We start from the raw sequence: 14,206 nt of genomic DNA, 5'->3' as shown, positions 1-14,206 counted from the left end.
CTTCAAACAAGCCTGACCTCCTAGGAAGTTTACTTTGTGTTCTGTGACACTTGTCTGTGTTCTGTGACATGGTTTAATGCTCACTGGTCACAAGTCATCAATACATGTTTCTTTAGTTTATGGGAAAGCTCGATGAGAAGCTGTTCCAAGTACACAGAATTTGGAACAGAAAGTTTCTAATACTTCAAGCGTTTGAAAGTCTTTGAAACGCCAGAGCTATTGGATTTGGTAAGTGTATTTCAAGCAATAGCATGGCTGTTGCAAGTTCTCCAACTTTTACTGCCTTGGGAAAAAACAAACCACCCCTGCTACACATGAATAACTGTAGAACAGTTTAAAATAAATAGTGAAATATATTAAAGTATTCTTCATGCTTTTTGATGATGATGTGAGACATGGACCCCATTCTTTCTTAGCTATTCATATCATAGACAAAAGGCAGCAAAAATAGTGAGGCTGGTTGTTTGCAAAGCCAGTGCAGAGTCCCCTGTGACTACAATTGCCTTTCTCCAGCAAGTCATGAACAGCTGTAGCTGGACATGTGCTTTGGATGCTGTATGGGGAAATCATCCAGCTGGTTACACTGTCAGCACTTCAGTGCTTACACTGATACTGCTTAACAAATACCAAAGGTGGATTTGGCAAGTATCTCAAGGAGTATTCTATTTTCTTGTTTGCAGTTTTCATAGAGGAATGGAAGTTGTTGTTTTCCTAATGGGAGATATTTAAATGTACAAAGTACTCCAATGAGCTCAACTTCTTGTCCCATGCTACAATGGTCAACACAAGTGACTAATATCTTCCACACAAGCATGTGATTTGGAAAGAAGGTGTCTGACTCAAAGCCTCTGCAATCTGCCTTTGAAGATTCCACAGGCACAGGAAATGGCACAGTTGCTCTTGCTTTCAGGGCAGACACACAGTACTCCTACATCCTTTGAAAGTAGCACAAGTGTTGAAAATGCACTGTTACACAGTGGATCTGTACCTTGCCTGGTTGAAGTAACTTCTCTGTGCCACTTTACTCATTCAAACCTAGCTCAGGGGGATCTCTCATAGAGGGTATAGTGGGAGCAAACACTGTTGGCACCAGCATGTTGTTCAGTGGGTGAAATCCATCTGGTGTGTTATCCAGTGAGGAAAAGGAAGGACATCTAGTGTGCTATTTCACTCCAAGGTACATCACAATGAACTGTGTACCTGTCCTGGGTTCAGCAGTAGCAGTCGTTTTTTCTCCTTCTTAGTAGCTGGTGCAGTGCTGTGGTTTTGACTTTTGGCTGGGAACGGTGCTGATAGCACCGATGTTTTTAGTTACCGCTCAAATGTTTGAGTCTGGCCAAGGACTTTCTGAGCCTCATGGTCTGCCAGGGAGAGGGGAAGCCCGGAGGAAGCAGAGACAGGACACCTGACCCAGACTGACCAAAGAGGTATTCCATACCACAGCACGTCATGCCCAGGATGTAACTGAAAGTTACCCAGAAGGGCTATTAGACTGCGGGGTGGGATGAGGTATCGGTCGGTGCTTGGTCAGGCTGGGGGGGTGAGTTATCAGTTGGTGGATGGTGAGGTGTTGTATTCTCTTCCCTTGTTATTTCCTTTATCATTATTATCACTGGTGGTAGCAGTAGTGATTTGTGTTATACCTTAGTTACTAAACTGCTCTTATCTCAACCCGTGGGAGTTACATTCTTTTCGATTCTCCTCTCCATCCCTCTGGGAGTAGGGGGAGGGAAAGAAGAGGGGGAGTGAGGGAACAAGCTGTCTGGCTGGGTTTAAACCACAACAGTATCACCTCAGCTGCTTAGTTGATGACATACATCAGCATTCATGAAACCTTGAACACTTCTGGTAGCTGGAATCACCAGGCTGTGCCTGGTTTGACTGGGGTATGCTGAAATCAGACTAGCTATTCTTTGGCCTTGCCTTGGGTTTAAGTATTCAGTGGTGAAGTAGAGGCCAGCACTGGCAGTTCCTGGAGGCAAATGATCTGGCTCTAGCCTACACCTTGGCTGGGTTAAAAAACTAAACTATGTTTCCTTGCCACTGTGTTTGCAAATCCCACATGCTCTGGGTTAACAGCTGTTGGTGGCGGGTAGGGATGGTGATTGGGGTGTTCATATAATATGAGGGAAATTCAGGTTTAAACCTTCTTCATCTCTGACTGAGAAAGGGGTCCCACTCCATTCCCAGGAGAGAGTATAAAGCTGCGAGGTACAGGTACTCTTTACAAAAACAGTGAATGAACCCTAAACATCCTTTAGGGCGCTCTCTAGAGAGCGAGGGTCAACACTATGGTGCACCAAGTGAGTGCTCTGCCCTTTCCACTAGTGCATGCAAGGGAAATCATGTTGCCCTAAACAGGATCCTCCTGGGCTTTCTGAGAAAAACAGCTGAGCTGGTTTAGCTGTTATCTGAGTCACTGGCCAAGGAGTGCTGAGAGACCATGCTGAGTGGAGACTGACCCTGTCTTACAGCCTGCAGCTGAGAACTAACCTCCCTTCCATGGTCCAGATCTGGTTCCTTCTCTCTGTCTGGCTCAGGCAGCTGCAGGCACATTTCACTAGCTACTACAAAAACCTTTTTCAGGTATCTAATGATCCTTCTTACTGTGTGGATGAGTTTCTAATGCATGTTTTGGTGTCTAATTCGCCAGCTTGCAACTTTTAATTCTTTTGTATAAAGCCACTGACTCCCAGCGTGCTGTTGTCTAAGCATTCAAATCCCCTAGGACAAAAGCATTGCATAAATTTTCTTCTCCAGAAAGCTGCCTTTAGATGTTAATGACAAGGTTTATTTTCTATTGTTTTACAACTTTTTTAGTTTTCAGCTCTCAGATAAACAGTCTCACACAAATCGCATCGTGGCCTTTGCAGTCCCAGGCAAAGCAAATTTTCTGACCTTTTACTGTCACACAGCAGTTACCCGACAGAAACATTTTCTCATTGCTTCTCCAACAATGCTTACTTTGTTTTCAAGTTTTGATTAGTTGTATTCATCAATGTCTGCTCTGTCTTGACAAGTTGTTTCCCTATTGCTGCTCCAGCTTCTACTGTTATTCTAACAGTAAAGAGTCTAGCTGGCAGCAGATATGAATCTGCCATGGCAGAGTCTCTTTCTCAAATGTGTACAACACAAAGTCACACTCTTTCTTGGAACCCATGCTGTTTTGGAACCACTTTACAAGAAGGTATTTTGGACCAGGAAATCCAGGAAACAGCGTTCAAAGAACGCGTCCTGAACTTGCTACAGAATGAACTTTTACTAAATGCTGTTTTTAACAGCATAGGAATAATAATATAAGGGTGTGGGTTCAACTTCAAAATCCGTTGTGATTTGCCATCAGGTTTCTAAGGTCAGGGGATTTCAAAACCTGGTTCTCTATTCATCTGAAGGTGATATAATCAGCTGCATGTGTTTAAGCTACAAAGAGGTTAAGTATAATATTGCTAAGTGCAAAGAAAAGCCCCTCATCAACTAAAAATGCAAATGATATTTAATAGGAAGCTGGTATAAAATTGAATCAGCTCAAACATTTCATGCAGTCTTCACTGTATAATTTTTTCCATATGGTGAGGTTGGTGCAAGGTGATGGCTATGCCCTGGGAAAAGATGGCAGAAAAGTGTGTTATAATGCTGTCATCTCTTCATTGAGTTCTGTGGGATATCAGTGAGTTTCCTAGTGTCACAGCTGTGATGACACTCTCTATTCTTGTAAATTGCCTAACTAAACCCACTGATGATCTGGCACATAGCCCAGAAGTTATCAGTAGTTCTCGTTTCCTTGTCCTCATTAACAAGATGGTAATTTCTTTAAAAGGAATCACTAGAAGATGAGGAATGGCAAGATGAATGAAGTCTAGCTTCCCTTAGATGTGTGTTTTATAGGCCCTAGTCCTGTCCTTCCTCAGGTTCACCTTCAGCTCCTTCTCAGATATCTAACACAGAAAAGCTTCAGTGTATCCTGTGGCTGATTCAGAGCTACATGGGTCTTAACAAACCAGCCAAAACGTTCCTATACCTTGGCCAGATGGCTGCTACCTCTTCAAATAGCTAAGATGTTGGATTGGGTCTGTCTTTCACTCACCATGAGATATAAAATTTGGCTTCTTTCTTCTTTTTCACTGTCAGTTTTCAATGAACTTGCAAGAACTTAGCATCTTTGAGAACTTCACACCTCTTTCTTTGAGATGGCTCAAGTTGGGTATTGCACTGAAATTGGAGTTGGGAGGCAGACAAGCAGATGGCATAGCTGTACAGGGCTTGTTCCTTTAGAAAGCCAGGCTAGAAAAGAAGAATAATAATCCTGAGTTCAAAGGACTTTTCAGTGTTGCATATATTGAAAGACTGAAATGTGTAAAACAGCTACACGGAAGCAATCTGGTAAAATGATGTGTTGTAGATAACTGAAGAATGAGGAATTATGTTTTAAAACATGTTCTGTGATTGTCAAAGATAAATGCTATTACCACCCTCCTACAGTTCCGCCTCCCTCTCCTCTTCCTTCAGGTACTCTTGGTTATTTTTGGAACCTTTTTTTTTTTTTCCTTTTGATCCCCTTTTTCTTTGTTGTGCTTCGGCCTTGTGAAAAATCTCCAACTACATCCACAAACAGCTGTATCTGAGGGAAAAGACTGGAAGTCAAAGTGCAGTTTCCCTCCTCCTAGAAAGCAGTGACACTAAATAGGAACTACAGCTGATTGCAAATAACAGTAGAAAACCAGTTCATCTGCGTTCCAACACTTTAGATCAAAGGGGATAATCTGTGGCTTTAGTGACTTAAAGAAGTATTATCTCCATACTGCATTTATGGGAGCAAAAATGAACAGATTTTTCAGTGCTGATGTCCATGTTTGGAAAAGTAGTTGAAGTAGGAAAGGAGCCTAAATCATAGTGATTTGGTAATGGGGAATATTTGAGGAAATCAAACCTCTTCCATTTATGAGAAGACTAATAAGCTGTGATTATTTTGCTTTACAAAAGTATGACCAAGATCTGGCTGATCTGGCTTAATGATGGCCTATGGAAGGTTAACAGGTAACAAAAAAGTCAGAGTGAACTTTGGTGCTGACTGTGAAGGAACTTAGAAATAACATTTCTGAGTGCATAGCTCAATGACTGTAAAAACATACTTAGGAACATCATTGTGCATTTGTTTATTTGGAAGTCTTCAAATTAAGCCTGTAAGTCTTTCTTAAATATGTATGTAACACAAAGACATTAATAGGCTTAAACAGACTTAAAGTCTGAAAATTTATGAACTCAAGGATTGAGCCAAGCCTTGTCAAGCAGAAGTGCTCTTGTGAAAGTATGAGGGAGAAAACGAATGCCAGCAGCCAAGCAAAGGGATCTTACCCACTTCATCTCCTTGGGGAAGGCAAAACAAACAGGCTGGCATATCCTGATGCCTGAGCACAACCTCCTGGGCACAGCACATGGAGTCTGTCCTTCCTGGCCTCTGCTTTCTCCCATCCCAACAATTTCCAGTCTCTGGCTCCAAGGGTAGTGGGTACTGCCTGCCTGAATACATGGACTTCTTAGGTGGTGGAATGACCACTAGGCTTTTCCCTGTCTCACACCTTGCTCTGACAGGCAGGTTGGTGCTTAAAGTTCTCCTGAAATAACTGAAGAGCTATAGTATGCACGTTACCTCTTGCCTAAATATTCTCATTTTGGAGATCAGCTGAAGGTCCCTTGGATTTTGGCCCCAGGACACTATGTCTGTTTTATTGCACGTGTTTTTTCAAAATCTAGCGAGGCTTTGGTTTGGGATGGAAGGAAAGGGCAGAGCAGGAGTGGTTGCCTTATACTTCTTCAGGCTTTTGTTAACTACTGTTTTTTTGGAAGAGTCAAATAACCATCTGGTTGCAGCCGATTGCTGGTGCAAAGCCCAGCAAAGGCAGTCCTTGCAGTGCCATGCTCCGAACGCACAGCAGTTCTCCTTCTTCCTGATGTGGAGGCGCTTTTGGTGCTTCACCATTTCTGAACAGAAGAAATTAATACTCCTTTTCCAAAAAGAAATAACACTACCATTTTTTCCTGAATGAACTTCTTTTACCTTCAAAAGCAAGGATAGGCAATGTCTATAACACTGGATGAAAATGTTATAACTGCTTTGTCCTGCATTTTCACAGTATGCATGCAGCTCACACTCTCAGAATACAGAGAAAAGCACACTTTTATTTCTCACTTTGGGTTCAAATTCATAAAAGGCTTCTAATAAGCAGCCATCTGGCTGCTGTTTAGTGTACTCAGTGAAATAAGGATAGCAGTCTGAACTGTGTGTCCAGGGAACAAGTGTCTGTATCATTGGAAATTAGCAGAGTAATTGGTAAAAAGGCCAGAATCTTTGGGGGATATGTAGTCTAAGTAACCTTTCCGTAATGAATGAACTTAATTTAATTTTTTAGATCATTAAATTGTGAAGGGTTTCTGTTTTGGTTTGGTTTATTTTGTTTGATTGAGGTCTTTGTTGTCGGTTTTTGTTTGGGATTTTTTTCAGATACAAGTGTTGAGATACTTCCTAATGTCACGTTTTCAGTGTTGTTGTATTTCTAATATTAAGGCCCCCATGATGGGTGCTGTATGCCTGTCCTAAGAGTCTTAGGTGAGAAAAAAATGCACTTACCAAATTAAATGACACAAAATACAAACCAACGTGATCTTTTTTAAAACAGCTCACTTACCATTCCATCTGTTATTTTGGATTGTGATGGTTAAACTGCTAGGGTGAAAAGTGCGTATTATTCAGTAGGGGAGATAACAGGGAAAGGACACTGGTAGGTTGCAGCCTAAGTAGTAAAAGGGTGAGCCTTTCCCAACGTAATAAACCTGATATATCAGCAAAATAAATAAAATCGGGTTTGAGAAAATTATTTTAACTTTAAAGCTACAAACAAACAAGAAATCCTTCTGAGCAAGGACAGATTTGTAGTGAGTTTTCAACCATTTCTTTGAGTGGAATTTAAATTAGATCTAGTAGTTCAATAGATTTATGATTTTTAGAGTTATTAGATGATAATATCTTCCCAGCAGAAACCTGTTCACAGTCTAGTTAGATTATAAGTGACTCCAAATGTTTGTTTGTTTTTTAACACCCTGAAATACTTGAATTACATAATAATAGTGAGAATTGTGTATTTTGATGTACATATTCAAAGCAGAGTATTTATATATTTGGGGGCTATAGCAGACGTAAGAACCTTAATTTTACAAAAAATTTGAAAATATTTTGAAATGTAACCTTTGGCTTTCAAATTTGAAAAGCAGACTGCTTTCTCCTTTCAACTTCACAGTGAATAATGAATGACATATACTTGTGGTTAGTTCTGCCTGAGATCACTCTGTCCTGAAACTACCCCTTTCGTTACCCAGAACTTACTGCTGGTCAGTTGCTTTCACAGGAAAGTGTAAGTTTCTGTTTCATTCATGCTTACTTCCGTTGAAGTTGGTGTACTAATGACTTCTTAAACTAAAGGGACATTTTGTATTCTTGTATCAATTACGAGCAGAGGATTCAAGGATTCAAGTTTAGCAACGTGCAGGAAGCAATGTAATTTTTGCACATACATCCCTCACATTTCAGTTCAATAAACTCCCAAATATTTTCACTATTTTAATATTATTCACAAAGTGTGTACATCTGTGCTTCCTCTGCGATTGCTTGTTCTGAAAAGGAGGAAATAGATAATAATAGGTAGCTAAATATGGAGATCAAGATTGTAGAAATCCTGTCTTCTAATCCTAAATGGCACTGATTTAGTCTATGTCTTTAGGTGAAGTGCTTTGAGGGGGGTGGGGGGGTTGTCATTCACACATATCTTCTGTGCCTGAAAAGGAAGATATCAAAAACCAATGGCTAAATAAGCAACTATGCCTTATCTTCTGTTTGCCCCAAATTTCTTAACTCTGAGCCATAACCTGCATCTGAACTGATAAAGAGATCTATATATTCATTTTTCTAAAGGATTTTGGAGTTCTTTGTTTTGAATAAAGTGATGGAATTCAGCTATATTCCAGCCTTGGGAAAGTTTGAGATCATGGAAAGTGGATTTCTCCTAATAAGGGAATTTAAGAGTGAGAATAAAAACTGATCTGAAAGCAATGGTCCCTGCAAAGGAGTTGGCAGCATCCTGGGGTGCAAAGGCAGGTAGGTGTACAGGCTCAGCTGCACTGCCTTTGCAATTCACATTCTCACTGCGTATCATGCAAACCACCCTGGTGCACAGCAGGCAGATGGTCCTGTGGCCTGCTGTGGCACACCCCCGCTCCTTTCCCACCACAGGGGGAAGAACCTGCCTCTACCACCACAACTGTATGAGGTGCATGCCTGCTCACACCTGTTTCCATCCCTTTCCTTTCCCTGTTCATCCTGCTCAAATTACGCAGCTAACTCTGCCACTCTCTTGGTTCATGCCACAGAGCCATCACCTGCAATAGTAACTCCCTTTAGTTGAATCTAAGTGGTTCAATATTCCAGGTATCCAGCTACTGCTACTTCCAGTAATGTCTTTTTCAAAGAAGTGTGGTGTATTCTTGGTGTAGTCTTAGAGACAGTTAATTGCCCAGATTTTTCATGTTAAGAGAGAATTGTTGAATTGGGTGATACAATTTAGTGTGAGGTAATCCTGCCCATGGCAGGGGGGTTGGAACTAGATGATCTTAAGGTCCTTTCCAACCCTAACTATTCTACGATTCTATGATTCTGTGAATACGGGGTTAATGTCTGTTCATGTGCATTAGAGGAGTAATAATGGTAGCAGCTGGAGGAGGAAGATATCCACGTGTCTGAATCTGTCCTTCCCGTGATTCTCTGCAATGCCCCTTTCCTTGCAATAAACCTGTTCCCTATTCACAGGATACAGCCATGCTACAAGCTCCTGTTTCTTTTCAGTGTGTTTGTGGAAAATGCTGTTTCATTTTGTGCACTGACAAAACAAAAAAAAGCACTTTGCCTGATTGCCATAGACCCTGTGAAAAAAAAAAAAACAGTGGTATTAATGTGAATAAAGCTTGCATGACCTTGCCTGCAATGTGTCTAATGTGAAGAATTACTAATATTCAGGTTTTCTTAGTAACTCCTTTATGTCAACATTTCCTGGTTGCAATAGTCATGGGTTTTTCTTTCACTGAAACATGATGAGTTGGGCAATGTGGCCTCTTGCTGGGCAGCCTGGAAAGATGAGGACACAAACTGCACTAAATTATAGCTGAATCCGCTGTTGCAGATTCCCTCCACACCCATGGTGTTTTGTTTTCCCTTTTGTTCCACAGGCACCTCTTCTTTTAAGTATTATTTTTCTGTGGTCTGATGTAAGGTTAAAGAATGGAAGGGAAACACGGGGGGGGGGGGGGGGGGGGGGGGGAATGAGAGTGGAAAGCATCAGGATCATTGCCCAAGTGCTTAAATAAGATGGCACTCTCAAAGTACACAATGAATAAGGTAGTCCTTTTCTATTTCTCGTCTTTAAATTAGCTATTTCTATAGGGCACTTGTTCATTTAAGTGAACAATACGATGACTAAGGATGACTGCCTACACGGTGTATAATTTTTTCTGAAATTTGCACCCCTTCGCTGTGTTCTGATATAAGGCAGGTTGTTTAAAGTGTTTGCTATAATTATCTCTAAACAGCAAGATTTGAAAGAATAGCAACCATACAACCAATTTTTATATGGTAGTTCATCTCATACTGCAGTCTGCTAATAGGAGTAGTAACAACAAAACTCGGGTTGGCTTCTTTGGCTCAAACTGCTGTTGACTGTATTTGTTCTCTTTCCCCATCCAGGAAAAATGAGTTTTAAATTCATTCCAAATGCACAAGAACTTGTTAGTGCCTCTATTTGTTTCCAAAGGCAAGTTGCATTTTCCTGTGCTAACTGTCCAGAAGGTTCTGTGCTGGGCTTTCCAAGTCCTGCCTTTGCCATTATCAGTTCTTGGTGTTCCACTGGAAGATTCTGGTGGAGAGACTAGGTCTCACATCATTTGTGTCAACCTCAGAAGGAAGATGGAAAAGTTGGATTTAATCCACTGTTAAGTCAGGACACTTGCAGACAACAAGGTGTTTCAGTGATGGGTTCTAACCTGCTGTGCTCTGCATCCTCTGGAAGAGGTTTAGGGGCCATAGTACCATTTGTAGGTACCAGCTATTGTAATAGTAAAATCTAAAGATCACAATTACAAAAGTCGTTTAAGTAAGAGCCCAACTTAGTGATTACAGCTAAGATGGTAAATCAAGCATAACATAGATCTTTCACTAGCACAGAGGCCAATCCTTTTAGGACAGCCCACAGCCCATTAAGTCCACTTGCCTTCCCTAACATGATGACCACAACTGGAAATTACCATGTCTAGGAAACTTTGGGAGTTTATTTGTTGTCTTGGACCAAAAACTTTCTGGGAACAATTCTAATGATCTAACAACATTGAGTGCCACTGCCTAAGCACATCCCACAGCACTACTTAAGTCATTAGCAGTGGTGTACCTCACATAACCTGTATGTCTTGTACTTCAGTGCAATGCTAGCCCTCAGTGCACAGCTGGCACAGCATGAGACAGGACCACTTCACATAACGGTTTTTGGCAATTTTGAGTTCTTGGACCCTATGTTTAAGTAAGAACATGAGTTCCAAAATCATACGCCTGTTTGAAAAGAGGGATTTTTCCCCTGTGCACTGGAAGACTTCACTGGGGAGATTACAACACAGGAACAGCAGTACCCTGTGGCTCGCAGCTGTATATTCCACTGGTCTGGTATTGTCATTTCCCAGTGAACAATAGCCCCATCTTTTGTGGGTCTGCAAAGTCCCCCAGGAGATTTCCTCATATAAAATCAAGATGGGATTCTGTTCATTGTCAAAAAAGAGAAAAGACTGTTCACACCAGCACAATACAGAGGCAAAATGCTTAAAGAGATAGAGAATGATAGGAGAATTTATAATCCCAGTGGCTTCACAGGCATATAGATTTTAACTTCAGTGAGTTGTGCTAGCCAGCCTTTCAAAAATACATGTCTTGCCATGTACTGTTTGGCTTCCTGACTGCCTTTACACTCAATTCATCTGTAAGACAAGAGGGAATGGCTTTTGCACTTTTTATATTTGTGAAGTAAGCCATTAATAGTCAGGTATGCTCCAAAGGAAATTCAGTGTGAAGGAAATAGGAGAGAAATGAGTGATCAGAACGGTTTTCATGAGAAGTGCAATGTCTAGGGAAACCGAATCCTGTGAAACTACTTCTTTTTATGACAAAGAAAAGAATAAACAGCTGACTCACTGAAAATAAACGGGAATTAGAAATTACGACCACAGACATTTAGCATCTGACACAAATTGATGAGTAAGTTTGGAAAGACTCCTTTGCCAGAAAACAGGAACTGTTTACTAATATAATAGCTTAGCTCCGATATATTTTTAAATGAAATGTTGTAATTACTGGGGTTAGTTAGTCTCCGGACAAACTGATCCAGGCAGTTGCTACACATCACCAGTGTTGCTTAGGCTGTCTACACTAAATTCAGCTTCTTAGCAAGGAGACCCATAAGCTGACAGGCAGAGTATTAAGTACTTTTCCCAGGGTGATTTTTGCTTAGGTAGAAGGGAATAGATAGGGTGATGCCCTGAAGAAACACAGAGAGATTGATCTTTTATCTGCACACAGCTGGACTGAATGACAAAGTGCGTCCATACTGTGATCTAGCAGTTCTGGTGACAAAAATGAGGACCTCCATTTAAAAATGAAGAGCCCAACACAGTTCTTTGCTTCCTGGAGAATTCAGATTATTTCCCCTCCCTAGAAAGAGCCTGATTTACATACGTGCAGTTTCTGATTCCATAATGGACTGTTCTGTCCTTAAACAGGACACAATTGTTAAAGTATGTTTTAAATATTCAGAACTAGCATTGCAGATAATGACATCATTTTAGAGTAATCAGGATCTTAGAAGGGATACCTGGGCAGCCTGGCATAGCAGTTTCAATGATTTAAAATTATTTAATGGAGATAGATGAATTATACAGTACGAGTCATTCACCTGACCAACATGGAAATTTCTCTGCATATGAATAATGACTATTTCTTAAAATTAAAATTATTATTCAACCTGCCTTCACATTTAACAAGGCTTAGAATTTGTCCCTGTCTACGTTTGGTATGTCAAAATATGTGAAAAAAGTCTTTTATATTACATTGGCTGCCTAAATTTCTTTCTCTTCCTTCTTCTCTTTGTCACAGTATTTTGAGGTAGGGTGAACAAAAAAAACCGCAAGTTCCAAACTGAAAGAAAGAAGTGGGAGAGCAAAAAGTTCCTCATCCAGACATTAGGTCATGAACGTTTGTGCTGTTTTATGCATTAACAGCTAACACATAGGGAAGGCATCAATTTCCGTATGCAGTTGCCTATATTGCACGATGTTTAACAAAAGCACAGTGCACCCTTTCCTTCTTCTCCGCAGTTGCAGTAGTATTGAATCACTTCCTTGGTCCTTTTTGCAAAACAGGGGCTGCTTTTGGAGAAAATTAAGTATTTAAAAAGTTTTAATTGAGATGGCAAAAATTGATCCTATTTGATTTTCTGATTTGCAGATCTCCCCAGTCTTTTCCAGCGCAGTTCATGAATATGTAGTTGAGAGAATTTTTTAACTAATTTAGCAAGCCTGCTGACAATTGCCTTGCTTTTCTGTTGCTGCTTGTGAATCTTACAGAAATAGTCCACAGATCATAAATTAAAAAAAAAACAGTGAACCACAAAACAGTATTAGAAAATGCTTATAAATTATTTCTCTTATTCTACCTGCTTTGCATCTGCAACGTCTGAATTACTTAAAAACAGAAAATGAGTGCTGACTGTGAAATACCTGTCACCAGTAAAGCTGAAGTGCTAATCCAGGAAAGCTGAAATATTCATACACTGAATTATACTGGGAGAAGTTATGTATCTTCCTTGACATTCAAGAAAATAATCAATCAATAGTGACTATCCATCTGAACTGTAAACCATATGCTGGATCAGTGTGCTAAGAATTCAAGTCATGATCCGCATGTCAAAAGTAAAAGTATTTTCAGTTGTTGCTGGGTAGTCTCAAATCTTGTATGCAATCTTGTGCATCTGTGCTCTCCTGGGACCATTTTCATTACAGCCCAATAATCAAATTAATCCATTATCTGCACTTAGCCTTTATCAAGACAAAGTGACATACTGATTTTCAAGCATTACACAAATTGACAAAGCAGAGTGTGCCATTTGAATCTAAGTATTTCCCTAAAGACATATTATTTCTAAGATACACAAGGCCTTTCTTAGTCTAGACCTGTTTCCTGCTGAGTAGGCAGACTCATTTATAGAAAAAAATGTGTTGTATATGGCACAGACATTGCATGTTTTAAAAAATTCTCACTTGGGTGACAGTTTTAAGACATTTGGCTGTGTAGATCCCACTAATAGCATAAAAATACTGTAATTTCTTCCTTGTTAGCATCAATTTATCAAGGTGTCCTCTTCCACACTGGGTGTGCATATGATATACATACCTATGAAGAGCAGGATAATTCCTGCAGCAGTTTAAGAAGGTAAATAGGTAGCAAGTACCATCTACTCCATTATCCGGTGTCCATCAGTAGCTAATATTAGATACCTATTTGAAACATGAATCAAAAGAGAATGCATAAATAATATTTGTTCATATGTTCCTAATATCCATCAATCTTCAGATTTTCAGAATCAAATGAGTGGGGTTTTTTTATCCCATGGTGGCTTTCTCTGTCAAGATTTTGCTTAGTTGCTTTTTATGTAATGTTTTCGCGCACATAAGTTCCTATGGTGTAAGACTTAATAAATTCAAAGTAGTTTGTTGAAAAAGAAAACAGTCTAATCCCAAATCTCTTCATGGTATTCATGTGTTTATCAATGTCTATAGTATCTCTTCTAATTTGCCTCTTTCCAGTCCCTATCTATATAGTTCTTCTATATTTTCAGTCATCTAAGTCCATTCAGGATCTCATTTACTGGATAGCACTATATCTGTCTAAATGCATCTTGAATTCTGTCACCCTCAAAGCAAACAATCCTGGCCATGGCAAGACAATGGAGACACAGCAATTCACAAAGCCATACATTCAAGTGGGTTGTTGCTGTAAGAGAAGATGTGTTTGCCGATAGAGATGCCTTTCTAGCTAATTCCATGTGCCTGTCTTGCTCTGCAAAACAATCCC

The sequence above is a fragment of the Pezoporus wallicus genome, unplaced genomic scaffold (assembly GCF_028554395.1).
Source record: "Pezoporus wallicus isolate ANWC-B61680 ecotype Strahan unplaced genomic scaffold, APGP_CSIRO_Pwel_v1 contig_2870, whole genome shotgun sequence".
Taxonomy (NCBI): Eukaryota; Metazoa; Chordata; class Aves; order Psittaciformes; family Psittacidae; genus Pezoporus; species Pezoporus wallicus.
This window is presented reverse-complemented; position numbering follows the sequence as displayed.